This window comes from Ochotona princeps, chromosome 5 (genome assembly GCF_030435755.1).
Source record: "Ochotona princeps isolate mOchPri1 chromosome 5, mOchPri1.hap1, whole genome shotgun sequence".
NCBI lineage: Eukaryota > Metazoa > Chordata > Mammalia > Lagomorpha > Ochotonidae > Ochotona > Ochotona princeps.
In genome coordinates, this window is record NC_080836.1 from 97,762,713 (window position 1) to 97,788,971 (window position 26,259).

At 42.2% G+C, this 26,259-nt stretch overlaps 1 protein-coding gene and 1 pseudogene across 1 annotated transcript in view; both read left to right on the top strand.

The window, feature by feature from the left end:
- The window catches only part of NYAP2 (neuronal tyrosine-phosphorylated phosphoinositide-3-kinase adaptor 2), a 248,291-nt gene that overhangs the window by 209,571 nt on the left and 12,461 nt on the right, over positions 1–26,259 (top strand). The window lies entirely within an intron of this gene.
- Positions 21,652–26,181, top strand: LOC131480273 (heterogeneous nuclear ribonucleoprotein A3-like; annotated as a pseudogene).

The window sequence follows — 26,259 nt, forward strand, 5'->3', positions numbered from 1 at the left end:
TCAATTTTCCTGAGATACAATCCTTGCTATGACAATGCCCTCAGTATCACACAAAGGTTTTGTGTATTTTGTTTTGTTTCGCCTTTTTCTGGTTGTCGTTGCAGTTGCTTAATCCCAAGAGCTTTCGACTCTCAGTGGGTCTCTAGTGAAATGTCCTGAATGAAGGACACTGTGCCTTTGCAGTATCTACTCTTTGCTCATCTGAAATGATATTCTTCACTCAAAGTATTTCAACACTAGAAAAGGCTGCTCACCCTTGTATGTTATCACCTTCCTTATCTGTTGTCAGAAAATGTGGTACAACCAAATCATAGTGTATTAGCCAGCAGGGCTCTGACCTAGAATGCTGGTTGTTAGGCATCCCTGTGGTTTATGATTAGGTGTGGCACAGATTTAATCCAAATGCTGGAAATAAAAAATAAGCATAGTCAAGTCAATGCTGTTCTGTATTTCTATGATCCGGGTAAAAATATTTATTATAGTTCCTGTTTTCCCGTAATTCCCACATCCTCAACCATGCGTCCTGAGATGTCTGTTACAACTGCGGTGGCACCTCCCTGTCCTCAGGAAAGCTAATTAAATCCATGGAATCAAAGGGTGAATATTCACATACCAACCTGAGTATACAGCACTTGGCACTAATAAACAAATCAACTCATCTGGTCACTTTATTTTATTATAAAGGTTTAGGTATTCACTTTAAAAGCAGATTGAAAGAGAGAGAGAGAGAGGGAGAGAGAGAATGAAGGAAAGAAAGGGAGAGAGAGGGAGAAAGCTTACTGGAGTAGGCTGGTCTGAAACCAAGAGCCAGGAACTTTTCTTAATTGGAAAGGCAAAATGCAGACAGTAGAAGAGACAGAGAGAAATCTGCCATCCACTGGTTCTCTCCCCAAGTGGCCACAACAGCCAGAACTGAGCTGATATGAAGCCAGGAGCCCGAAGTTTCTTCCAGGTCTTCCACATGAGTGCAGGGTCCCAAAGCCTTGGGCCATTCTCTATTGCTTTCATAATCCACAAGCAGGGAGCTGGATGGCAAGTAGAGCAGCTAGGATATGAACCGATGCCCATATGAGATCCTGGTGGATACAAGATGAGGATTTAGCCACTAGACTAGCATGCCAAGGCCAAAATCCCGAAGTCTTAACAAAATATTTATAGGTTTCTTGCTATGAATTCACAAGAAAACGAATCACTAAACCTAAAGCCAATGGCAGCAGTGGTAGTCTATGGAGGAAGAGTGTAACCACCATTCCCGCATCACAGAAACGTGTGTCTCTTTACACTACTGTTCACAGCCTGCCTTGTTTGTCATTACATGACAGGACTGGAGCTTTCTAAAAGGTATCTCGGGTAAATGTAGGGAGAAATAGTGATCGTTGCTTCAGCAGAGATGCACATAGGAGACCACAAGTGATTGACGTCCACTCTTGGAAACCTGCAGTCAGCAACGACCGACTTACCCATAGCCCGGCACCAGGACTGTGAGACCCGTCGCGGCCCACCGGCAGGGTTTGCAAATAAACAAAAGTGCAGGGAACACTTGCTTGTCGTGGCAATTGGCTCTTGCTTCGTGTCTCTACAGCACACACACGTCGTATCAGCTTGCATACTCTCATTTAACTGGGTTTTCAACACATAGAAGAAACATTGGAAGTGGGGGATAGAAGGATGAGTTATATTATTTTCTGGAACTCAGAGGAATGAACACCACATTTTGTTCTTTCTTCCCTCTTTCCTAAGTAGAGGAGAAGAGGAATGATTTGAGACATTCCCTTAGAATTTTATTGCAACACGCTACATGCTTCAGCGTTTGCACTCAGATTGTATCTGTGAGCCTTTTATTAGAAAGTTAATTCATTTATTTTTTCACTTGTAAACCTTAGAAGTTATCTACTGAACGTAGAACACCACTGCTTCCTCTTCCCCTACCTCTGGAACAGAGTAGAAAGCCATGCACTCAGAAGTAGATGAAGTGAGGACGCGTAGACACAGAGAATCAAGTGCCTGTGGTTCTCCCATCCCAGCAGAGACCATTTCCCTGCTCAGCAGCACTGCGGGGATAGCTCCAGCCACAGCTTTGTACGTGGATAGCAGCAACTGAAGCTTGCTGCACATAAAAGTCCCATGTTTCTTGAAGAATGCAGTTGTTGGAAGCTGTCTGCAATCCGAAGTACAAGTATGCTCAAACAGATGTTCCCAAGAAAATGTTGAAATTCATTGTTTTTAGAAAGAAGGAGATGAGAGCCCTACCATTTCTCTTTCTCTCTCTCTCTCTCTTTCTCTCTCTCTCTCTCTCTCTCACACACACACACACGCACACACACAGACACACACTTGTTTTTACATAGCATGCCCCTGCGTCACATCAAGGAATCACAGAGCTGATGCGAGGGTTGAAACCTCACTGTCTCCCTGATGATTGCTTGGATTTGTAAACTGCATTATCTCTGATTGCTAATGTATTTTGGGAGGAGACAAAAGCCTTTTGTACTTTCTTTTGGGCATGCATTTCAGTCTTGAACACTCACATCTGCTTGGACAGCAGCACACGGAGCCTAACCTCTGGAATCATCATGTTTTATTTCGTTGCCTGTGTGCTGTGATGTCTCTGTTCTCACTGTTTAGGAGGGGCCTCCCTCAGCCCTGTCCATTTTGTAATCCATTAATGTGGGAGGCAGAAAGAGAGAGACAAGAGCAAGAACATTCCCACTATTGGTTCACTCCCCCAAATACCCTTAGTCGTCATATCAAGCGGCAGGCATTCACTCTAGGTCTGCCCTGCAGGTGGGTGGCAGGGCTGCAGCCACTTGAACCATCACCTGTTACCTCCCTAGATGTACGTTAGTGGGAGGCCAGGATCAGAAATAGAGTTAGGACTGAAACCCAGGTCCCCTGATACACACCATGGATGCTTTATCATGGTTTATCCATGCTTTATCATGGATGCTGCCCTCTGCACAGCCCCCAAGTCCTTTCTGAATACTGATCAGCTCTCATTCTGGCTAACACCAATTTCCTTTCAAGACTGTTTCTAGAAAGTGTATTTCTTTTGAAGAAGGTTTCCAACTCCGCTTCTGCTTAGTGAGCCTGCTCCAGTGTAGGGGAGGCAGAATCGGTTGTCTTCCTGCGGGCTGCCCTCCCCCTCACGCCAGCACAGCAGCCAGTATGACTGGACAGGGAACGAATGTGCCAAGGAGCCCAGCACTGGAAAAGTGTTCAGAGTGTGTTTCTAGACATGTCCAAATGTCATGGCTGTTTTCTAGAAACGTATAAAAAAGAATGCAAATCATTTGAAATTAAGGACTTTGGTTTGGTATAGGTGAGGAATAAGGCAAAAAGTTTAAATGTTTTCCAATTCAATTTCTGGCATATCATGGAGCCCTCAAAATTGTTCCATTGCCTTACTTAGCATTTCCCTGTAAATATATTTTCTTTTGGTAGCTTTGGGTTATTTTTTTCTGAAATGATCTGATTTTTGTCCCTGTTCTTCCGTCTTTAATATTTTTAGAGTGGTGGGATGTTTTGACTTGTCTAACAGCCCTTGCAAATCTTTGCGAAGATACCTCCTCCTTCTCGGGCTCTCTGAGTTCTGGGGTTTCATTCCGCTTCTATACAGTCAGAACAATGGCACATAAAATAAGGAGAGGAGACCTAGATAAAAGCCAACAACAAAGAGAGATGGACAACACCTATGAAATGTGGACACAGGAAGGAAACATTTCATCCACTCAGTGCCACATTTATTTTCCAATCCTGCAACCTAAAAGCCTGTGTCGTCATTCAGTTTTGCTTTGAGCAGAATTAAGTAGGGAAACAAAAACAGAACCCAAGGGCAGCAGGCTAAATGGTGGAATCTCCCTCTCCTGTTCACCGCAGTCCTGAAGCTACAGGAACAAAGTGAAACAAAGCCTCCCTAGAATTCTCATCCACCGGTGACATGAAAATGGCTGATTTCCTCAAGGCTCCGTAACTCCAGTTCAGTTCTGAGTCACTTCAATGCCTTCTCCATGCTGTTGCATGTGTATTTTAAATACTTCCTGTCTGGAGGCGAAGATTCTTTGGAGGACAGGAGAACAAACTGCTATTGGGAAGTGAAGAAATACATAACACATAGTCATGGGGCGTCCACCACACGGGGAGTCACACCACTGATCTGGTGTGACAATGGGGAATCATATCTCTACCATCTGTGGTTGAATTGTTGAGTAAATAATAATAGTTATTATTATTATTTGATATTATTACTATTGCTATTATTATTATTGCGACTCTGGCATTCCAAGTCTTCCTGTGAGACCTGAATTGAGAAAACACCTCTACACTGCCTGTGCCCCTTTGCACAGTGGCTCTGACTGTGTGGGAATGGAAGTGGAGCATGAGCATCAGGGCAGTCATTACACCTGCCCTCACTTCTGAACACGCAGCCCAGTTCGCACTACCGCAGTCTCTGCAGGTGCACACCACAGGTTTTACACATGGGGCTCCTCATTCACTTGTGAAGGCATCTAAGCCAGGTTGGCATACATTTCCCGACATGTACAAACCCAAGAGTGTTTGGAAAACTCCCCTTCACCTCCACGAGCAATGTCAACATCATGTTGGAGACTTATTTTTTAACCTGTACTAACTTCCAATTGTAAAATAGGGCATTCTGTTGAAAAAGATTGTTATGAAGAAGCTGTGGTGGTCTGTATTTACCAAAGAGACTAGGTCTAAAACTCTGAAATGTGAGATCGAGTTCTTACAAGAGATAAGAATGTCAGTGGTTTACTGGGTCTGCTGCCATGTATTATTCCATGTGTGCATTAAAGTAATGCAAGAAAAACCAATAAATACATATTATCTATCATGTGCTCTCTGTAGTCCTGTCTCATGGGTTTACACAAAAGTTAGGAGAGCTTGTTTGTGGAGCTTTCCATGAACTTCAATGAATACACATTTAAAGAAGGAGTTTCATCATCTATGTAAAAAAGCTGGATCCAGCAATAAACGTGAAATATTCTGATTGTTTAACTTCCACTCTATGTAAGAAGTACAAATGGCAATATCACAGACTGCTTTTATGATCATCTGCAGTATGGGGTAGGACTTTTTGATCTATTGCTCAGCCATTGAAAGCTTATGAACTTGATTTTGTTGAAGCAGCTCCCTGACTAGTCTGTTAGTAGTGACATTACTGAATGGAATTAAACACAACACACTCATGCTTGCCTCCAATAATCTTGCCAGTAGACTAGAGGACAGGTTGTGATAAGTAGGGGGGATATTCCCTGAGAATTGTTGAACCAATCCACAAATAGGGGTGGGGTTTGCAGCCGAAGGGCTCTGTGTGGCATCTGTACATTGTGCTCAGCCCCTCAGATAGCCACTTCAGTGTTAGAGGTTAAAGCTGTCAACCCACTATGGCTACTGAAGTCTGTGCAGCCAAATTCTTTAAGAACAAGGAATGAGCAGATGTTCCTGGGGGAAGTTGGCACAATGAAAATTGTGCCCAGCTGTAGGCAGGTGCCTCTCCTGTGCTGGAGATGGAACGGGAAGCCTTGTCCCCTGGGACTTACTCTGCTACATCAACAGATGAGGTCACGTGTCTTGTCCAGACTTTGTTCTTAGGGTGTTTCAGAGTCCAGGATCTGAAATACTTGGCAGGATTGAGATGAAGTGAGAACTGGGTAAGATCCCAGGCTCCATGTGTAGGCAGCTCTATGGGCTTGAAGGCCTTGCTCAACATAGCTGCTTTCGCTGCAAGGTAGGAACCCTGTGCGGTGGCTCTTCAGTATGCATGAGGTCATGTCTGGTCATGGACAGATATCTTCTGGAAAAAGAATAGTCATCTTTTCCTCATCTTCCCTAATTCCCCTTCTTCCAAAAATTTCAACTTTCCTGTTGGGCTGGAACATTTGAAATGTGGAGTGGCTCTTCTAGATGAGAGAGATTAATGTGGAGTGGATGGCTCAGTGCGCCCGAGTGCCTGGGCCTCGCCAAGGCTGTGAGTGCAAGGGCGTGATGGGAAGGAAGAGGCGTCCTATCAGCATTGTGGCTGCCCTCCGGCTTCCCTGCACAGTGCAGCTCCACCTGTGTGTGTCCCAGCTCTAGATCTGATGGCATGCGCTGTCCCTTCCCTCACCAATGAGCATTTACTCACTGAGTCCTCACACAATATGGAATATGTGTGCAGTATTTCTAATCTAGTGGGTTTCATGTGTAGATTTGCAGCACATTAGCTTCGGGCATTTCATTTCATTTCAGAAATGTTCCTAATACGACTTTTCTATTAGAAAGGCCGTGTGAACTGTAATGAAATGTTAAGGCCTTATAAAAAGCAATTATGTGTGTGGATCAAGACAAAACGATGCAGCTATACAGGACACACTTCTGCTTACCTCAGCGTTTACATGACGCTTCCCCCAAGCCAGTTTTGTTGGTTTGTTTGTTTAAAGCCAAAAGTACAAGTCTTACAAAATTGTTGATCTTGCTGTTGAAATGAATTAAGGTTGTAAATGGGGCTGCTGACCCAGTACCAAAACGTTAGCTGGTCACATGGCGCCACCTTGTGTCTGCAATACGCATTGCAAACCATATCTCAAAACAAGTTTGAAGAGAGAAGATATACACACCATTTGGGATAAGCAATACAACGCTTGCAAAAACCCAGATAAAATTCTCTGATTCCATTTATTTTGCCTTTTTAATCACTTTGGTCTTGCATTTTTAGGCCATGTAGCTTTCACATATACTTTTTCTATACATTGAAGGAGGGGATGGCAGGACCCAGCGAAGCAGACGCAGTGATGTCTCAGTGTTCTGCGTTATTGATGAGTCGATACAGCTGCTTCCACTCACGCTTGTGGGTTTTCTGTTGTTTTAGATTATCTCCATCTACTTTTTTGCAGACTGAAAAGAAAAAGAGCAGAAAGCAAAGCTTCACTAATGAAATAGAGGTATTCCTTTATGTTCTTTGCTGGCCACCAACGTGTTTGAAATGCAGGGCTAAAGATTCCTGGTTGGGAAGAGCCAAGTTTACCTCCCGTTTGAACCGTGTGGTGTGGATTTCGGCTCAGGACTGTAGTACCCATCACTCGGAACACATCCCGCAGGAAGCCTCGGGGGGTGTGGCTTTCCCACCCAGCTTGCTGCCATCCAACCTCTGCTCTTATAGTCTGTGTTCCAAAGCACACTACCCTTTGCTTTGGATGTGTCTAACTGAAGCTGAGTTCTAAAGCAGCTCTCGTGGAGGATTTACTGTGAGCTTGGCCCATTGTTCAGGATCTTGTCACATCAGTCCCACAGCATAGTAAGAAAGAAGATAAGAATGCTCCCGTTCTCCTGATGAATAAACTGACACTGGAGAGAACTTGCGTTGCTTGAGGTGCCTTCCAGCTAGTAAGTGGCTGTTTGGACATGAGGTGTAAGACAGCTGGTCATGCCTGCTCAACCCTTGCTTTATACAGAGCTGCTGCATGTCAAAGCAGAGCTTTCTCTCCGAGTTTGCCTTCATCCATCCATTATATCATCCCTCTTTGATTTCTTGAGGGAGTTGCCTTTTCCAGGTTCAAAACTTCCTAGACACATGTAAGTTGGACTAGGGCTTTCATCAAACAAGATGCTACCAAGCAGGAAGATACCCACAGCTGAGATGAGGTTAGAGTGAATTCCTGGAAGAAAAATAATGCGAGAGATGGTGTACAGGTGTGTGTGTGTGTGTGTGTGTGCACATGGGTGTGTGTGTGTTTGTACACATTCACGAGCTGGTAAGACTTAAGCACACCTTTCTCCTCATTCTGGAACACACACGTCCCACACTTGTGTGTGTAAATGCGACCTTCTAGAACACTGGTGTGGGCTTAAAGTACAACATGGGAAAGGCAAAGGATGTGCTGACCAAGACGTAGCCAGCTTGTGGGTTTTCAAAGCTGCCCTGTGAACAGACACTTTAAAGATGTAAGAAGAATTCTAATGTCACTTCAAAGCATTTCTATTCTTTTTTTAAAATTTTTGTTGGAAAGTAAGATATACAGAGAGGAGGAGAGACAGAGAGGAAGATCTCTTGTCTGCTGATTTACTCCTCAAGTGACCACAACAGCCAGAGCTGAGCCGATCCAAAGCCAGGATCCAGGAGCCTCTTCTGGGTCTCCCTCATGGGTGCAGGGTCCCAAGGCTTTGTGACGTCCTCAACTGCTTTCCTAAGCCAGAAGCAGGGAACTGGACGGGAAGGGTGGCCACTGGGATTAGAACTGGTGTTCATATGGGATCCCGGCATGTGAAAGGTGAGGACTTTAGCTGCTAGGCTACTTTGCCGGGTACCAAATCATTTGTTTTTTAGAATAAATGCTGTTTTGAGCCAGTTAGCAATCCCTGGTTGTCAGGCATTTTGACAAGGTTGGCATCTGGAATTTAGAATGCTGCTTGGTCCCAGAGAGTGACACAAGTATTTGAAGGAGCAATAGGTATGAAGGACAGTCCTATCCAACCCAATCATATTTGCATCTGAAAGAGATACAAGAACATTCCAGGAGAACCCAGCAGCCCGTTTTGCTTATCGTTCAAGTTGCAATCTAGGAACGACCCCAGTGTGAGCTGTCACGAACCAGGCTACCCCTAGAGAAGTCACACAGACCCGTCTGATGGCTGCTGGCTTCACGCCTCCTGCAATTGCCAAGGATGTTCGTTTTTCCATCCATGTGAATTAAGATAACAAATATTAAAGTGTATTTCAAGTGTGAATGACTAACTTCGATTGTTTCATTCAGTCATTCGGTGTTCAGAACGTGGAGTCTGTGGGGCATTGTGTGTGACTGAGGGAGGCTGAGCACTTCGCAGAGCGCATGCTGCCTTGGGGGAAGCTGTGGCAGCTCGGGCCAGGAAGGTGGAAGGGAGGAGACTCGGGTCACTCCAGCGACTTCAGGATGTGGGCTTCTTTAGCTTCAGTCCAAACACCCTTTGCAAGATTATCATATAATTTTGCAACAATTCAGTGCAGTTCACCCATTTCCCCAGCTGTCTCCTCTCACCCACTGGTCCACAGATTCATTCTTTTTTTTTAAGGTTTATTTTAGAATTTTTTAATTGAAAAGGCAGATACACTGGAAGAAGGAGATAGATAGAGGAAGATGTTCCATCTACTGATTCACTCCCCAAGAGGCCACAGGGCTGGAGCTGTGCTGATCCGAAGCCAGGAGCTTCTTCCGGGTCTCCCACGTGGGTGCAGGGTCCCAAGGCTTTGGGCCATCCTCGACTGCTTCCCCAGGCCACAAGCAGGGAGCTGGATGGGAAGCGGGGCCGCAGGGGTTAGAACCAGTGCCCCTATGGGATCCCAGTACGTTCAAGGCGAGGACGTTAGCCACTAGGCCACCACTCTGGGCCCAAGACATACTTGTAAGAGGAGCGTAACTTTTCTTTCCCTTTAGAACACCCTCCCTAGTTGAGGGCGACTGACAAAGCATTGCTTGTCTTTAATGTCTGGAGGCATCTATGTTCCCAGCTCTCTCAGTTTCTGTCTCTATCCTGTACTTAACCAAACAGAACCAAGAAAAACCGAAGTGGAGCATTACTGGAAGGATTAACCCTTTGTCGTGTTACTCGGAGAACACTGTGGGGAAAGTCAGTTTAAGTAAATTATTTTAAGTGAATTTTTGTCAGGTTTTTTTTTTTTAAACCTGGAGATATGCACTGGAAACTGCAGAGAGAGGGCTGGATTGCTGCTTTTTATACACGCATGTTTGCTCACAGAATTTTTTGGTCATTTCTCCCAGGACCTTCTTTTTTGAGTTAAGTAAAGGCAGTTTGTAATTACATTAGGGCTTGAGGGCTGGAGATATTTGTTTTCTACTTGGAAGCCTCTAGCTGTCTCAATGTATGAAATAAATAGCAATATGAATTAATGGTAAGTGCAGAAATTGGTGAGCATGTCCGTGTTGAGTAGTTATAACAATAAACTGCAGACGCAGGCATTCTCCGAACAGGTGTCTCCGCACAGTCGTTACCGCTGCCCGCCTCCACTTGTTTGACACATGGAACGAAGATGAGAGAAACGAGAAGAAACAAAAACATAAGCACCATCAGAGAGGAGCGCCGTGCAGTTCACATCCCAAGAGAGATCCCCATCACACTGGCTGCTAGCCATTATTTTCAAAACAATGGCAGGGTTACCAATTAAATGAGAAACCTCCACAGAAACCATCTTAGGCAGAAAATGTGGTGCTGACTGACACTGGTGTACGTGCAGACAGGATGTGACCGAGTAAGCGAGGATCCTTCCAGACCCCAAGAACAGAAGGCCTTCTCCCCATGAGTAATTCCACAAAGTTTACATAATGTGTCCCTAAACTACACCTCACTTCAGATTTTTCTTCTCCCAAAATTTCAATTCAGTTTTTTGAAGTAGAATTTTTCTCTTTTCTCTTACTTCTATAGTTCTATGTTAGCTTTCTTGATCAGGTGCCCTACATATCAGAGAGAGAATCTTCCATCTGTTGGTTCATTCCTCGGACAGCTGCAATGGCTAGGACTAAGTCAGGAGCCAGAGCGGCCACCAGGTCTCCCAGGTCACATCGATGCCCGACACCAAGCACTGTTGTCATCTTCTGAGTCTTCCCAGACTACTAGCAGGGAGCTGGAGGGTGGGGCAGCACAGACTCACAGCAGGCATATAGCGTATCGGCACTGCAGCAGGTGGCTTTACCCACTGTGACACAAGCCCCCAAATAATATCTAAAAATATTCCTACAGCCAAATGCAAATATAAATGCAAATGTTTCTCGAAACAAACAAAAAAAAGAAGATGAGGATGAAGAAGAATTTTAGTGCTAAATTCTACTGTGTTCAACTGCAAGGTGTCCCCTCCTTGCAAGATTGTCTTCTCAGCATCACTCACTGAAATGAGGGAGTTCTGAAAACAGTATTTATTTTATTTGAAAAGGAGTGTAAGGTTTGAGAGGAAAACAAACAACCAAAAGCAAAACAAAAACAAAAAACACGGCAGGAGAGAGAAAACACTTGTTTGCCAGTTCACTGCACAGATGCTTGCAATGCGCAAGCCCGAGCATAGTATACTGGAGATTCCATCCAGGTCTCCTATATGAAGTAAAAAAAAAACCAGAAAACAAAAAAAAATTATTGGAGCCAACTCTTGCTTCTGCGCTCAGAATCTGTGTTTGCGAGAAGCTGGAATTGCAAAGCAAGAAGAATCAAGACTCAAATCCAGGCACTCTGATAAGGGACAGTGTGAGAGCCCCAAGCTGCGTCTTACCTGCTCCAAGGGTGAAGGGGCGTCAGTGGGAACACACTAACCCACATTACTGATAATTTTGGTGAAAGTAGCTAAGGCTGCCAGAAGATGGCAGCAGCGTGCCTTTCTGTACCTGCTCTTAAGTAGCTGGGCCGATTTCAGTGTAGGACATTTCAACCCACCCCTATCACTGAGATGAAAGAAACGCGATGAGGAGTGTGACTCCGGTGATGGTCTGGACTGAGAGCCAGTGAATTCTTTCCTTCCCATCCATTCCACCATCTTTTACCTCCCTTCAGTTATTGGGAGCTGAGCCCAGGAAACAAGCATTGCCAATATTCACAACCGGGGGCTAACATCCTAACATTGCTTTGGAAACTTGCATGTCATATCTCTGCTGCAGCCATCTCGGATCTGGAAAAAAAAAGAGTAGTGGAATTAATGCATTGCTTTTTGGCAAGTGTACCGTTTTGTTCACTTTCCAAAGCCCCCATGCTCTAAATCCATCTGTGCAAAATTACCGCACGTGTCCCATAGCCCCAGTTAGCAAACCTTGTCTTGCAGCATCCAGCAAGTACCAAGAGTGAACATGTGCCATTCACAATTCTCAGTTCTTAGTATTAGAACTTCACCGCTGCCATTTTTCAGTCAACAATCGTTTTTCCCTTCCTGCCGTGGACTAGATAGTCTGTTAGATGCTGGATTCTACTGCTTAGCAGATGTGAAGTCATTGTGTTCAATGGAACTTGAACCGAGTAAAGAAGGCATGCGTGTGTGTACACCTATGCTTGCAATGTAGGAGACAGAGATGAAGTGTAAGTGTTGGACGTAACATTGACGGCGATAGTTATGCAAAAGGAAGACATAAGATCTGATGAACATCTTAACAAGAGAGCACAGAAAGCCTTTACAGGCAGAGGTGAGAAGACACAGCAAGGAGCAGAGTCTGAAATGCAAGTACTTAACTATTACAACATATTCCATATTGAAGTGGGAAAAATTATGAAGGAATGAACAGCAGGTGGTGTAAACTCTGGGGGTAACTGGAGCCAAAAGCAGGTTATGGTGGGTCCCTTTCATCAAGAGAGAAGCCTGTACATCTGAGAAAGCAGATTTGCCAAGGAGCAGTCTCCTGTTCACTCTGATGATGGCATCCTCAGATCATCTCACCCAGCATCTGACGACGGGCTGATCACAGAGGAAAGCCCTTTGCTGCACAAGGCAGGACACTGTTGGCTTACAGGGATCTTCAAGGCGCCGAACACCTAAGAGCCTTCATGGGTTTGTTCAACAGAGGAATTAGGGGCTAGGACAATGTGCGCACAGTTAGACACAACTTCTTTTTTGCTACTATGCCTTTCATCTCTAAAGATTTGAACACAGCCTTCCCCAAATCAAAAATGTCCTTGTAAATAATCAAGCTTAAAAAAAAATCAGTCAGCTAAATTATTAAGATTCAGTTCCCTGGTCTAATGCAAAGTACATTGCCAAGTCTTTGCAAGTGCCCCAATGCAGGGCTAGGTCAAGGGTCAGACAGCTGCTTCTCATTGTTTCTCTTTTCTTTTTTTTTTTAACTCACCTCCTGTCCCCCTGGTTTCATTAGCCTTTCAGAATTCAGAAGTGTCTTGTTTTGTTTTGTTTTCCAACATTATCCCTTGACTTTAATTGGTCTGACTGTCCCTAAGTGATGAGATTCTAGTTAACCACACTCATTAGAAAGACAGCTCGGGGCCTTCTCAGAGCGCATGAATGTGCTTTTGGTCTGATGGATCCCAGGGAATTGTGTGGGAGCATGGTTAACCTGTTTCCCTCAGATTTCTCCACTCTGAACATTCTCCTTAACTGGGATTGGGGCCATGGGGACCACCTTTGAGTCTTTCCAATGCAGGATCAATCAGTTGGTTTAACATATTGTGTCTCTTGTATTTAATTTATTTTTTACATTAAAAATATTTATTTTGGGTCCCAGCATGGTAGCCTAGTGGCTAAAGTCTTCACCTTAAATTCGCTGGGATCCCATATGGCGCTGGTTCTAATCCCGGCAGCTCTGCTACCCATCCAGCTCCCTGCTTGTGGCCTGGGGAAGCAGTCGAGGATGGCCCAAAGCCTTGGGACCCTGCACCTGCGTGGGAGACACAAAAGAGACTCTTGGCTCCTGGCTTTGTATCGGCTCAGCTCTGGCCATTACAGCCACTTGGGAAGGCAATCATCAGACGGAAGATCTTCCTCTCTGTCTCTCCAAATAAACGAATATATATATATATATATATATATATATATATGAAGAATTACAGGAAGAGAAGGGAGACCGTCCATTCATTGATTCACTCCCCAAATGACCTCAATGGCTAGGGCTGCGCCAGGCGAAAGCTAGGAGCCAGAGACTTCTTCCGGGTCTTCCACGTGCGTATACGGGCCTGATCACTTGGACCATCTGACACTACTTTCCCAGACACAATAGCAGGGAGGTGGGTGGGAAATGGAGCAGCTGACACTCCAACCAGTATCTACATGGATGCTACCATTGCAGGCAGTGGCTGCACCCGATGTGCCGCAGTGCTGAACTCTGTATTTCGCTCCTTAAAGACAAGTTCAATTGCATTTGAATGATTGCTAAATACTCCTGACCCCAGTTTTCCCCTTGGGAGGATCACAGCTTTGCAAGTCTCAATTATTCTTTTACGTTGCCATGTAGAAGTCAGAACACTAAATATGCAGACATGAGAATACTAGGCAACGAAAGTCTGGAGAATTCTCAAGTTCCCTCATTGAGTGGCTGGAGAACACACCTACCACAAATGTCCTGGCATTTTCTCCCCGCTGGAGGGCCTGAGAGGTCTTCCACAATCAAAGCGGCTGTGCTGGTTGGAACTACAAATTCTCTGGCAGGGAAGAGTTTAATGGGGCATAATGGTTACACAGGACTAAAGAAGAGAATAAATCATAATGTACCAAAAGATACTACCTCCCCCTTTTAGTTTTGCTAGTTCTAGTTTAGAGTGCACGGCCAATAATTGTAGATACACTAGAGGAAGATTAAAGACAAGGTTGAATATCAACAGCTAAGAAATATGTGAGTGATACATATGTGGCTTATAGTAGGGTTTTAGGCAAGAATGTCAATTGGTTGGTTTTTTTTGACAATATATATTGTCTATCACTAGGCACAAAGCATGTGCTACATCAGTCTGTCAAATTGATTTTATTACCATTTCCCAAGGATTCTAATCTTCTCTTTCAGGGGACACAGGAAAGTCATTATACAGTGTGGATTTTGACTCTATTATATAATATAATAGTAGATTCCAAACTAAAAGGCCTCTACACATTGGTCCTTGGCTTACTAAAAGTAAGGCATCGTGATATCTCATTTATTTAGAAATGGACAGAAATGAATGGGGCATGGGCAGTCTTTACATATTTTGTATATCCACTGATTGTGGATTGTCAAAATAAGCTCCCCAATTTCCTAAAACTGAATACCTACGTTCATAATTGCTCAAAATAAAAATAAAAGTAAAAATAAACAGGCAGGAGATGGAAAGAAGAAATTCAGGTTTATCATGTCAGTTCTGTGATGAAAACTCGTTGAGGCAGCACCAGCAAGCTCCACTTATTCTAAGATTTAAAAATCGTTGGGGCCCGGCAGCATGGCCTAACGGCTAAAGTCCTCGCCTTGAAAGCCCCGGGATCCCATATGGGCGCCGGTTCTAATCCCGGCGGCTCCACTTCCCATCCAGCTCCCTGCTTGTGGCCTGGGAAAGCAGTCGAAGACGGCCCAAAGCTTTGGGACCCTGCACCCGTGTGGGAGACTCGGAAGAGGTTCCTGGTTCCCGGCTTCGGATTGGCGCGTACCGGCCCGTTGCGGCTCACTTGGGGAGTGAATCATTGGATGGAAGATCTTCCTCTCTGTCTCTCCTCCTCTCTGTATATCCGGCTTTCCAATAACAATAAAATCTTTGAAAAAAAAATCGTTGGGAAGTGAGAAGGAGGTGATTGACAAAAATGAAAAGTTCACTAACATTGAGCAACCTGAAATCGTAAAAACCTCTTCAACTTGGTCACAGCAAAAAAAAGTACAGTTAGCCAGATTTTAAAGACACAAGTAGAATTACAGGAAAATGAAAATTTTTATTTCAATTGTGTCTAATAGCCAGGAGACATGTGAAGGTTATTAAAGGTTAATTGCATAATACTACTAATTAATGGTACTATTTTACATATACTACTATTCAAAAGTCTTTGGTTATTTGACAGAGGTGTTGATATCTCTGCAACATAGAGTTGAGATTGTTCTGAACAAAATGAAAGCACCTCCCAGTCTTTGGATAAAAACATTTGCTTTGCACATTCTGGTGTGAAGCTCTCTGCTGTTCCCAGCCCTGGATGCGGCGTTTGCCGGTGCTGCCGTGGGCAGCTGACAGGTGTCAGGACATGATGTTCCTCCTGACCAAATCCCTTTGTTGCAATTTTGCAATTTTCCCGAGGTCCCATTGCTATGATGGATGTACATGGGCACCGTGAAATAAAAGGTGTGTGTGTGTGTGTGTGTGTGTGTGAGAGAGAGAGAGAGAGAGAGAGAGAGAGAGAGAGAGAGGAGAGAGAGAGAAAGAGAGAGGAGAGAGAGAGAAAGAGATATCATCAGGTCCTTCCCTCCATTACAGGGGCAAGCCGAGCTCGAGTGGAGATCTGGAAAAAAATCAGTAAATGCGGTTGAATCAAGTTTTTCCTTCTTTCTTTCTGGTTCTTTTTTTTTTTTTTTCTTAAATCTGAAAGAAAATCTTTGGGGTGTTTTACAGGGAAAGGTTGTGGACTCCTTGTAAAGCTTCAAACCACAGTGGATTTCAGAATTGTGAGGTGATGCTAGTATGGGTCTACCCAAGATGAGGGCGAGAATTACCAGAAGAGCCTGTACTCTTTGTCACTATAATTCTGTGGGGAATTCAGAAAAGAACGTTCACAGAGTGTTAAGTATAACATGTAAATCTTTATATGGCCACAAAGTGGTGCTGTTGACTTAGTTTTATTCCATTCCTGGGCCCATTCCTTCTTCATTTTCCTGAAAAATCCTTCAATAAGCAGTCAGGCTCTCACGTTGGAAACAGCAAGCAGTAATTCTTTCCTTATTAACTGTTTTCAACAATGAGACCGTGGTTAAATTCCAACCCCCTAAAAGTTCTTAGGACCATCTACAGCCATTGGCTCATATGAACACAATCTGCATGTACCTTGTTACAAAGCATCAAGGACATGTTCTGTTTTAAGCAGTGATGGATGAAATGGTACATACATGTGGCCACTAAATTAAAGAATTGTGCAATGGTCGTGTAACCTTTTGTTAGCAAGGTCCTGATACTAATCAGCTGTTGTGAGACCTGCCAGACAGCCAGGAGGCTGAGCTGACTTGGAGAGAACCATGCAACTCTCCACTTCTCCCTGGCAGAATGAAGGGCCAAGGCAATAATTGGGCCTTTCTAGTTCTCTATTATTCTTTTGGCTTGCCTGCTGTGGCAAGGAAAGCACTCCATTTCCGACCCAGGTGGGTTGCAAAATTAAAGCTCAATTATTAGGCATATGGTAGGCAGAGAACAGCTCCAAGGGCTAAGGAATTCAGGTGATGCCATGAAATTCAGGGTCTTAATTTTTCCAGCATTCGAGTCAAGGAAAACTGAAGTAATTTGTTTTCTATTATATAGGAGAGAGAAGGAAAAATACATGAAGAGCTCATCTTTCTCTTATAAGTATTTGGGGAAAAGATGAGCAAACTGAAGAGGATACATGACTTTGAACATACATTCCATAGCAGTGTTTGGATCTGGGTGTTAAACATAACACGTCATGTTTATAAATGAAACACTTTATGAAATTAACTTCAAAAACTCAGTGTTTGAGAACTCTTTGTCATTTACATTTTACTTGGGAGTGACACAGGAAGTGACAATAAGAGATCTTCCAAGTGTTGATTCACTCACCAGATGGCCAGAACTGGACCAGGTCAAGTTGAAAGCCAGGAACTATAACCAGGTCTCCCAGGGACACAAGCATTTGAGCCACAGAGGCAGAACCTGAACTAAGTACCTGACAGGGAATGTAGCAATTTGTGTTCCAGCCATTGCAACAAATCACCTCTGTTTCCTCTCAGGAAAGAAAAATAATTCTCTTAGGGTTAAGCCACTGCTTCAGATTCCCTTATTCGCTATGGAAGTATTTGGGTTCCAGTCCAGCTATGTTCTCCATTTCATCTTTTGTTAATGTACAACTTGGGAGGCAGCATGTGATGGTCCAAGGACTGGGGTCCCTGTCAACTACATGAGATACTTCGAGAACTGGACTTCTCTCTCCCGCTTGACCCCGCCTCAGCTGCTGTGGGCTTTTGGAATGTGAACCAACAGACAGATCTCTTTCTTGTTTGAAACAAACGAAAACATTATAAACAATCAAGAGGAGCCTTCATCCAGAGGCTGTATTGGAATGTGGGAAGAGTCAACACATCAGGATTCAGTGAGGAGTCATATTTGTGTTCCTGCTCTCCCCAGGGACTGGGCCTGGGGAACATTCATTCCCTGGGTAGCAGGGTGTGATCCCCTGCACTGACTACTGCAGACACCCTACATAAACTCCCAGGGGAGCCAGGAGAACTGTCCCTGTGTGGGAGGCCGGCCCAGGATCATGTTGGATGAGAAACGGAATGTACGCTCCATTGCATGTCCAGAGTGTAATGTATTTGCGGATTCTCCTGGGAGCAGTCTGTTGGGAGAGAAATATGGGGTACACTTGGTCATGGTGCAGTGTTCAGAAGATTTACTGATGGGAAAATATAAGGGTCACCAAAGCTCAAGGAATTCAGTGATATTTCTAATAATGTCCTGCTTTTAAAGCACATTATGCATTAGCGAGCTACAGGAGAAACACCTGGGTTAATGTGTTAACTGGAGAAAGAGCATAAATTTCTCCATTTCTGTGGTAAAATAAATGATTATTTATTCCGTCTTCTAGTATCATTTGCCAAGACATGATTTTTCCCCACAACCCTTATTTATTATTTTATTGATTTTTCATACTGCATTGTTTACTAATGCTGAAAGATTTTCCATCACTGTTGAAACTTATGATAAATTAATGGCCACATCTTTGGAGGTCAAGTTCTTTTAGATCTTTGGCTAAAATTTCCTAGGAAGAAAGCAACCTTTCCTGCATTCTGTAGCATTTTCCTGGAGAGTAAAAATACAAAAACAAAACAAAGAAAAAACGTTGTTTCTCTTGAATGCTGTGTGTGTCTGAAGTGCATGAGGGCCCAGGAGAGTCACAGCCGGAAAATACAGACTTATGAAACTTATGAAAACGTATATGAAACGGTGAGATTGGATTGAAATGTGCAGATGTAGGGAATCTCTGGGTTTAATTCTGGTTCAATTATCCTCTTGCTGAGTTCCGCGGACAAATTATTTAACCTCTCTGACTCAGGAGCCGTATCTGAAAGATGGCAGCAATTAACATGAGCTGTAATTCTAGTTCTAAAGAACACAGGATAATAGCAATTTATGATAAAACGGATCGACAACATTGAATTTCTTATCACTGCTCAATTCTCAAAGGATAATGAATATGTTATTTTATTCCTATCCCTGCTATAAGAAAGATGTGAAATATGTGAATCTTGGCAAGTGTTATTCACAGAAAAATGTGGCTTAACAAGTATGGACACAATTGCAGTCGCTCTTGGAGCATGTTATCACTTATGAGGAATGCTATAGAAAAGCAAGCACTTTATTTCTGGAACAAAATGTAGAAAAATTAAAAGCACCACGTATTATTAAATCATAGACCCTGGAAAAGGAGTTAAATTCACCTTGAGATGTTTTGCACTAATTATAATATGTAAAGAAAGTGCCCTGATTTTAAAAATAATTTTGTCTTCAATGTTCATTAGAGTATTTGTTAATTGCACTGAATTAAAATGGATGTATTTGCCATTCAGTATAATCTGAAGTCATATTTAAATATTACAGGGCCCAGCACGGTAGCCTAGTGGCTAAAGTCCTGCCTTGCATGCGCCTGGATCCCATGGGTGCCAGTTCTAATCCCGGCAGCCCCGCTTCCCATCAAGCTCCCTGCTTATTGCCTGGGAAGGCAATTGAGAGCAGCCCAAAGTCTTAGGATCCTGCACCCGCATGAGGCTCCTGGCTCCTGGCTTAGGATTGGCACAGCTGGGAAATGAATCACTGGACAGAAGATCTTTCTGTCTCTCCTCCTCTCTATGTATCTGACTTTACAATAAGATTAAATAAATCTTTAAAAATAAATATCACGAACACACTGGTAATATATTTTTCATTTTTCTAAGGAAGTTGTTTGTTTCTTTGTTTAGAAGGGAGCTATTCAGAGACAAATACAAAGATCTCTCCCATCTGCTGGCTTACTCACTAGATGGCTACACTGGCCAGGCTGTAGCCAGAACACTGGAATTCTGTCCAAGGGTTGCAGGGGCCTAAGCCCTCGGTCCATGTCCTGCTGGACTCCCAAGCCATTAGCAAGCAGCAGTATTGGAAACGCAGCAGTGATCACACAAACACGCCCTTCCAGGATGCTGGTGTCACAGCTGGTGGCCTGGTCTGCTCTATTAAAACACTGTCCTCTATTTTCGTTTTCCAAATGGAGTTTGTAATGGATCGAGTAGTTTCATAAATCAATTTTAATTGTTGATTTTTCTCTTTCTATTTGAGATAATGTGTAAGAATGTAGACAGATGACAGGTTTTGGAATCGATTGATAGTAGCAGTAGTAGTAGTAAATGTTATTCCATGAGCTTCCCATATTCCATGCAGCGTATCATCTAGAAAGCTGCCAACACAGCATTTTACAGGCCATGAGTGTTCAGTGTACCCCTGGAATTTTCTCTCATTGAGCAAGTCTTTTGCACACTGAGTGGGTTCATGTTCAACCACTCACTGGGTCAGGTGCTTCAAGTCCAGTTGCAAGAAGAAGACCCCAAAGATTGTTTGCATGGTGTTTGACGAGCGGGGACTGTCTTTGTTAACTGAAGAGAGCTGAACACAAAAGCATTGCTGAAGATTACAGCGTGGTGAAGCTCTCAGTTCCCTAACAGCCCTGTCCTAAAGGAGAATGGCAAGAGAGGGTGAAACCCCGTAGTTGATTCTGGACCTCAATATCACTAAGAAGTCACTGAAACGTACATATTTGGTAGGTTCTGTTGTCTCAGATACGGCACTGTTTCTTGCACTATTCTATTGTCGATTATCTATTTTTTTAAGTTGTAGTGTTCACTTTTCCCAAGAAGTTCATTTAGTCATAGTCAAGGAGTATAGTGGTAAGCTTGTATCTTGAAAACGATATGAAATCATGATATATTGTATTGAATTCCATAATCACGTTGCAATAAGTTCGTCTGTTGCCATCTTATGAATTGGAAAGATAAAACAGCCCCGACCTCCGCTTATATCCCCTCCAGTGTGGCTGTGTTTGCTGAAAACTGGAAATGAATTACTGACTTCCAAAGACTGGAGTTTCTCTTTTGAATCTGCATCCATGCAGTCATGCCAAAGTGTGTGTGAAGATATTATCTCATTCTTTCTCATCTATGATGTTTTCACAATCAGTCGTTTGTCTACAGAGGTCTCTGAGGACTGCATGTAATAACGGGAGCATGTCATCCTACGTGGCCCCACCTGACGTTTGGCTTGTAGCATACAAAAATTAGAACACAACTTGTCCAAAGATCATAGAATTCCTCATACTTTGAGCATGTTTAGCATTTGTGACTGTGGATTAGGTAGGTCAGTAACACCACAGCTATAACAAACACAACCCAATATTTCAGTGTTTTTTCCTAAAAAAGGTTTCTTGGTCACATAGATTCCATTAAATATGTTCTTGATTAGTGTTCCAGGAATGTGGGATCTCCCCAAACTGATTTCTGAGCCTGTGGCTGAACCTGCCGCTGTCTCAAGCCAACAGGGCAGGAGGTGGGAGTTGTTTATAATTATGGTAGGCTGGACAGAGAAAGGACTGTCTCTGGATGGTTTTTATCTGTCTTTCACAAGACAGATCCACAGATCTTAGACCATGTGTAGCAGCAAGGGAATATGTCTATAATCAGTCATTGTAGGCATGGTTGCAGACATCATGGTGGCAGTGCTGATACAGAAATGGAGGGGACTGCGGCAGGTGCCCACAATTATAAGCTTTGCTAACGGACTATTCGTACAGAAGCAGTGGAACTTTCAGGATTTGTGGCTATTCCTTTGGGCAAATGGTGTACCCCCTGTAACTTTCAGTTATTCAGTCTGTGTGATAAGAAGAGAATGAAGACAAGTTCCAATGTTTCTCTGGGGAATAATAGATAAACAATCTATAATATTTGCAATCTCACTGCATTCACACATGGTGTAAGACTTCATAATAGGGACATGGAGTCAGTTTATTCGAATTCAGAATATGGTTTCCATGATGTTCATGCACGTTTGCCATTCACAGAGCCTCAGTTATTCCTATATGATATGATCATGACTGTGAGTTTCATCTGCAGAGGAAATAGGGCAGCATGTGTAAGCATTAGGAAACATACCCAGCATGTGATATGTACTCGAAACGCATTCTTTACAATTTAAATTGCTTTTCAGTCCAAATCACTGTTATTACTACAGAGAAATGTTTTCTAGTCCTTACCACATTTTGGCAGTTACAAACAGCATTGAACCTGAACACTCTTTATCCTGCCAACAAAAACAGAAAAAAAGAAAAATACGCTTAGAAAAAAATATATTGATTTTGATGAATATCTTCTAAGAAAAATATGGTTATTAAAATGTAGTTTTTTTAACTTCCTTAGTATTAGAATATGACATTATAGTTATCTTTATTTTAGCTGTCATGGAGGAGACCAGAGATTCCAGGTGAAATGGTGAAAGTCATGAATGTAGGAGAGTAGGAAATATTTCTGATTGCCTGGGCTCCAGCTGTTTTCTTCTATAATCATAAATGTTGACAATATACTCACAACCTCATTCTCCTCCCTTGTACAAATTTTCGTTTTTTCCCTTTCTTTGGATTACATTTCTGAGGGATCTGTGGCAAGAACTTAGAACTGGAAAAAAAAAAAGAAAGTTTGTTATAGTATTTATGAAAGTATTGCTTTTTTATATTGCCTAGGTTACTTGGTTAGGCATTTAGAAACTGAATGCAACAGCTTTCAGAAGGGCTTCCTCATATCTTCAAAAAAAAGTGGCCATATCACATCTTTGGCATGAATTCTAACAATATTCATTGACAAAAATCATCTTTCAGGTTGAATTGGAAATGGTGTGGACTGCCATTGGCTGTATTGAGCCTAGAGTCGTGATGTGAGAGCCACAGGTGAGGGGATCAACCCTCATATGGGACAGTGGGGTTCAAATGGTTTAGCGACAGTCTGGGTTACACAGACATAATGCTATTGACAGTGAGGACCACTGCATTGCTAAATTCATGAAAAGGGTTCTATAGAAAGGTAAGAGGTCTGGCAGTAGTACTAGTACTAATCACCCCTCCCCTTAGTCTGGTCTTCCAGCATCATCCCTGCATTTACTGTGTTTTGTGTTTAGGAAGCATCCAGTCGAAGGGTGTCGTAATGGAAGTGCCATGATGGCTTGTCAAGCAAAATACTGTAGTATGGTAGGAACACAGATATTGTCCTAGAATAATTTCTGGCAAGGACATTATTTTGTAAACATTTGTTGAAATTCAACTTCTGTGCATAGCCTGTTCTTACACGCAAATGACAATGATGTTATGATACTTAGGTCAAGTGCCAAAAATGCTCCAGATTTTGGCAAGAATGCCTGCTTCACCTGTAGATTTGAGCTTTACTGGATTTTGAAGGCTGGTTGGATCATTCTAAGGCGTTCAGTTTATTGGCTTGTCACTCCAACTATTCAAAAGAACCAAGACACAGTATCCGGAGTGTGAGAAAGAGGTGTTACCAGCTGTAGAACACCCAGGCTAGGACTCCTTTCAAACTGAAGGCCAGGCTTTAGATCAGATGCCTTTTGTAGTTCACAGATTAAAGGAAGCATTGGATTTTTTCACTTTATATAATTTTGGATAGTGATGAATTCAGTTGAGGTAAATTGGAATGAGACAACTCACTCAATACAAAACTACTTTTTCTGAAAACAGTTGGAGAAGATTACTCTTATAGTCATCAATTTGTTTATTAACTCATTCATTTATGAACATTTAATTTTTACTTGCACCATGTTATCAGCCAAGGATACTCTTCCTACACTGTTGTAATGCCAATGATCACCAACAGAGGTTCTGTCTTCACTGAACCCACAATCCGCCGAGAGAGGAGAAACTTCTATTTTTATAAGACCGCTTCATTTTAAGTAGTTGTCAAATTATTACATTCAATCTTCTTAAAATGCAGGTTTTTATTATTTTTATTTTGTAGGTAAAATCATAAAGGTTAAGTAACATTCCAGATTTTGCCCCTAATAAGCATTAATACCAGATCATCTTATCCATTTATCCATCTTACATTGTCTTTTAAGAAAATTTTAAAAATCACATACACATACGCATACACACACAGAATAGGTGATATTAAAGAGTGATGCATCATAGGGTAACAGAAAGGTGGCATTGTTTTTAGTTGTCACGGTTTAGGAGAGTAATTGCATCAACTTTTGTTCCTGAAATTGACTTGCAGTGTAAGCCTTGCCTAAAAGACAACACAACAAAACTGAAGGATCAGTTAAATGTTTTTCTCATTTTACAGATAGAGAAAATGAGCAGTGGAAGTTAACTTGAAACATTTTTCTCCATAGCTGTATGACTGGGAGGCTTAAGAATTTGTGATTTTGTATCTTTCTCATGACTAAATTTTGCACAGTTGATACCAGTAAGCACAGATAGGTAAAAGTATATTGTAAGTGACAAAATACACACATGTGTTACTTTTCTGTATTTGCCTATTAGTTGATAAGAGATTTTAAATAAAGGGAGAGATTCACATCTAGAGAAAGGATCAGAGCAGAAGTGCACTCGTACTTTCGGATTAATAAAACAACTCTGACATCAAGGCGTTTGCTCCTTCTATCAGTCCATCTGTATCTCAGAATGTAGACATGGGAAATAAATACTGCAATTCCAGAACACGGGTCAGGTGTAGACTTGCCTAGTTATTCTTTCATAAAACACGTGCTCTTGAGTCAGCCTTCCTAGTAAATGTGAGAATTACAAAAGGGATAATTAGAGGAGAGCAGAGTTAAAAGGAGTACAGGCCAAAAATGTATGAAAAAATCTATAGCTGTATTTCAGGTGTCTATTATTTCTATATACAGTCAGAGTATAAAAGCTAAGAAACCTTGTATTTAATCTTCATTTCATAATCATGTTAACAAGAAAGAAAGAAAAATATTCTATGACATCATTAAAGTGAGATTGGAAGGCCAGTATCTCAATCAGGATTAAGGAACTTAAAAGCTTCTACTTTTCTTTCTGATCACACATGGTGTTATCTGTTTAGTTTCCTCCTTCTGATTTTCACATGAAGAGAAAAAGATCAGTTTTTCACAGAAATTACTATAGCATTGGCTCACCCCTATTTCTTCAGAAATATAAATCTTTTTACCACAGATACATGAAACAAATTATGCTTATTTTGATTAACAAAGATTTGTTTTTCTCCTGTGGGATGACCGCTTGACATATTTGTGATTTGATAACTAATTAATATAGCAATTTGATCAATATGCTGACAGCTACAGAAAATATAAACCTCCTATAATTAAGCTATGCTCATTAAAATGGTTTATTGAAGGCTTCTGTTGTTGCCCATATTATGTAAAATTGAGTCTTTCCACCTACATGCAGTTGGTGAAAAAAAAAAAAAGAAATATCATTCACTGCAATTGGGAGAAAGTTCTCAAAATAAGCTTTAATTTCTGGCTGACTCATTACAGCGATGCATCACAAGTAAACACACAACTAACTAACCATGGTAACATCATAAAAATAAAGAACTATTTTAGCATTTAATCTGCTATCTAGACAATAAAAATGAAACCATCACTTTCATTTCTTTAGTGCTATTATTCTTTATTGCTTGTAATATGGACTATTGAATCTGTAGCAAAAATGCTCAAATAATTTTTCAATATTAACTGCCAGAATTGACTTCAAATGTAGGTTTCATGATTCTTGGTTTATCAAATGGGCCAAACTCGACACGGCAGATATTCCAAACTCAATAGTAAATTCCAGTTCAAAGGCACAAGTCTGGTCTCAAAATAGAAGCAAAATTGTTGCGAGATCACCTCCAACATGAAGCAGCTGGGGGTGGGAGAGCCATGATCCAAATGAAACTGAGCTGTCGAGGAAACCATTCATTGGTGGATTGAGCTTTGGAATTACAGATGAGCGTGTCAGAGAACATTTTGAGAAATTTTGTGGTAATGTGAGACCCCACAAACAAAATGTTCCAGGGGCTTTGGTTTTTTGATTTACTCTTGTGTTGAGGAGGTGGATGTTGCATTTTAAGCTTGACCACATGAATTGATGGGCATGTTGTAGAACCAAACAGAGCCTGGAACCCATCTAACAGTGAAGATATTTGTGACTGGTACTGAAACACATACAGAGGAATATAATTTGAGAGACTACTCTGAGATGTTTGGCAAGACTGAAACCAAAGAAGTTATGAAAGCCAGGCATAGCGGGAAAAAGTGATTTGCTTTTCTAACTTTTGATGATCATGATACAGTTGAAAAATTGCTGTTCAGAAATACCAGTCTATGAAAGGGCGTAGTGGTGAAGTGAAAAAGGTTCTAAGAGGCCCTGGAGCTAGATCTGGCAACTTTATGGGCTATGATGTTATCATTGGTGGAAGAGGAGGCATTGGTGTTGATGTGGTGGTCATGGAGGCAGTGGTGTTGGTGGCAACCAGGCTGCGCTAACCATGGTGGTCCTGTTTAGTGTAGCAGAGGAAACTGTAGAGTGTGGTAGGCCAGCCTAGGTAAACCAAGTGGACGAGG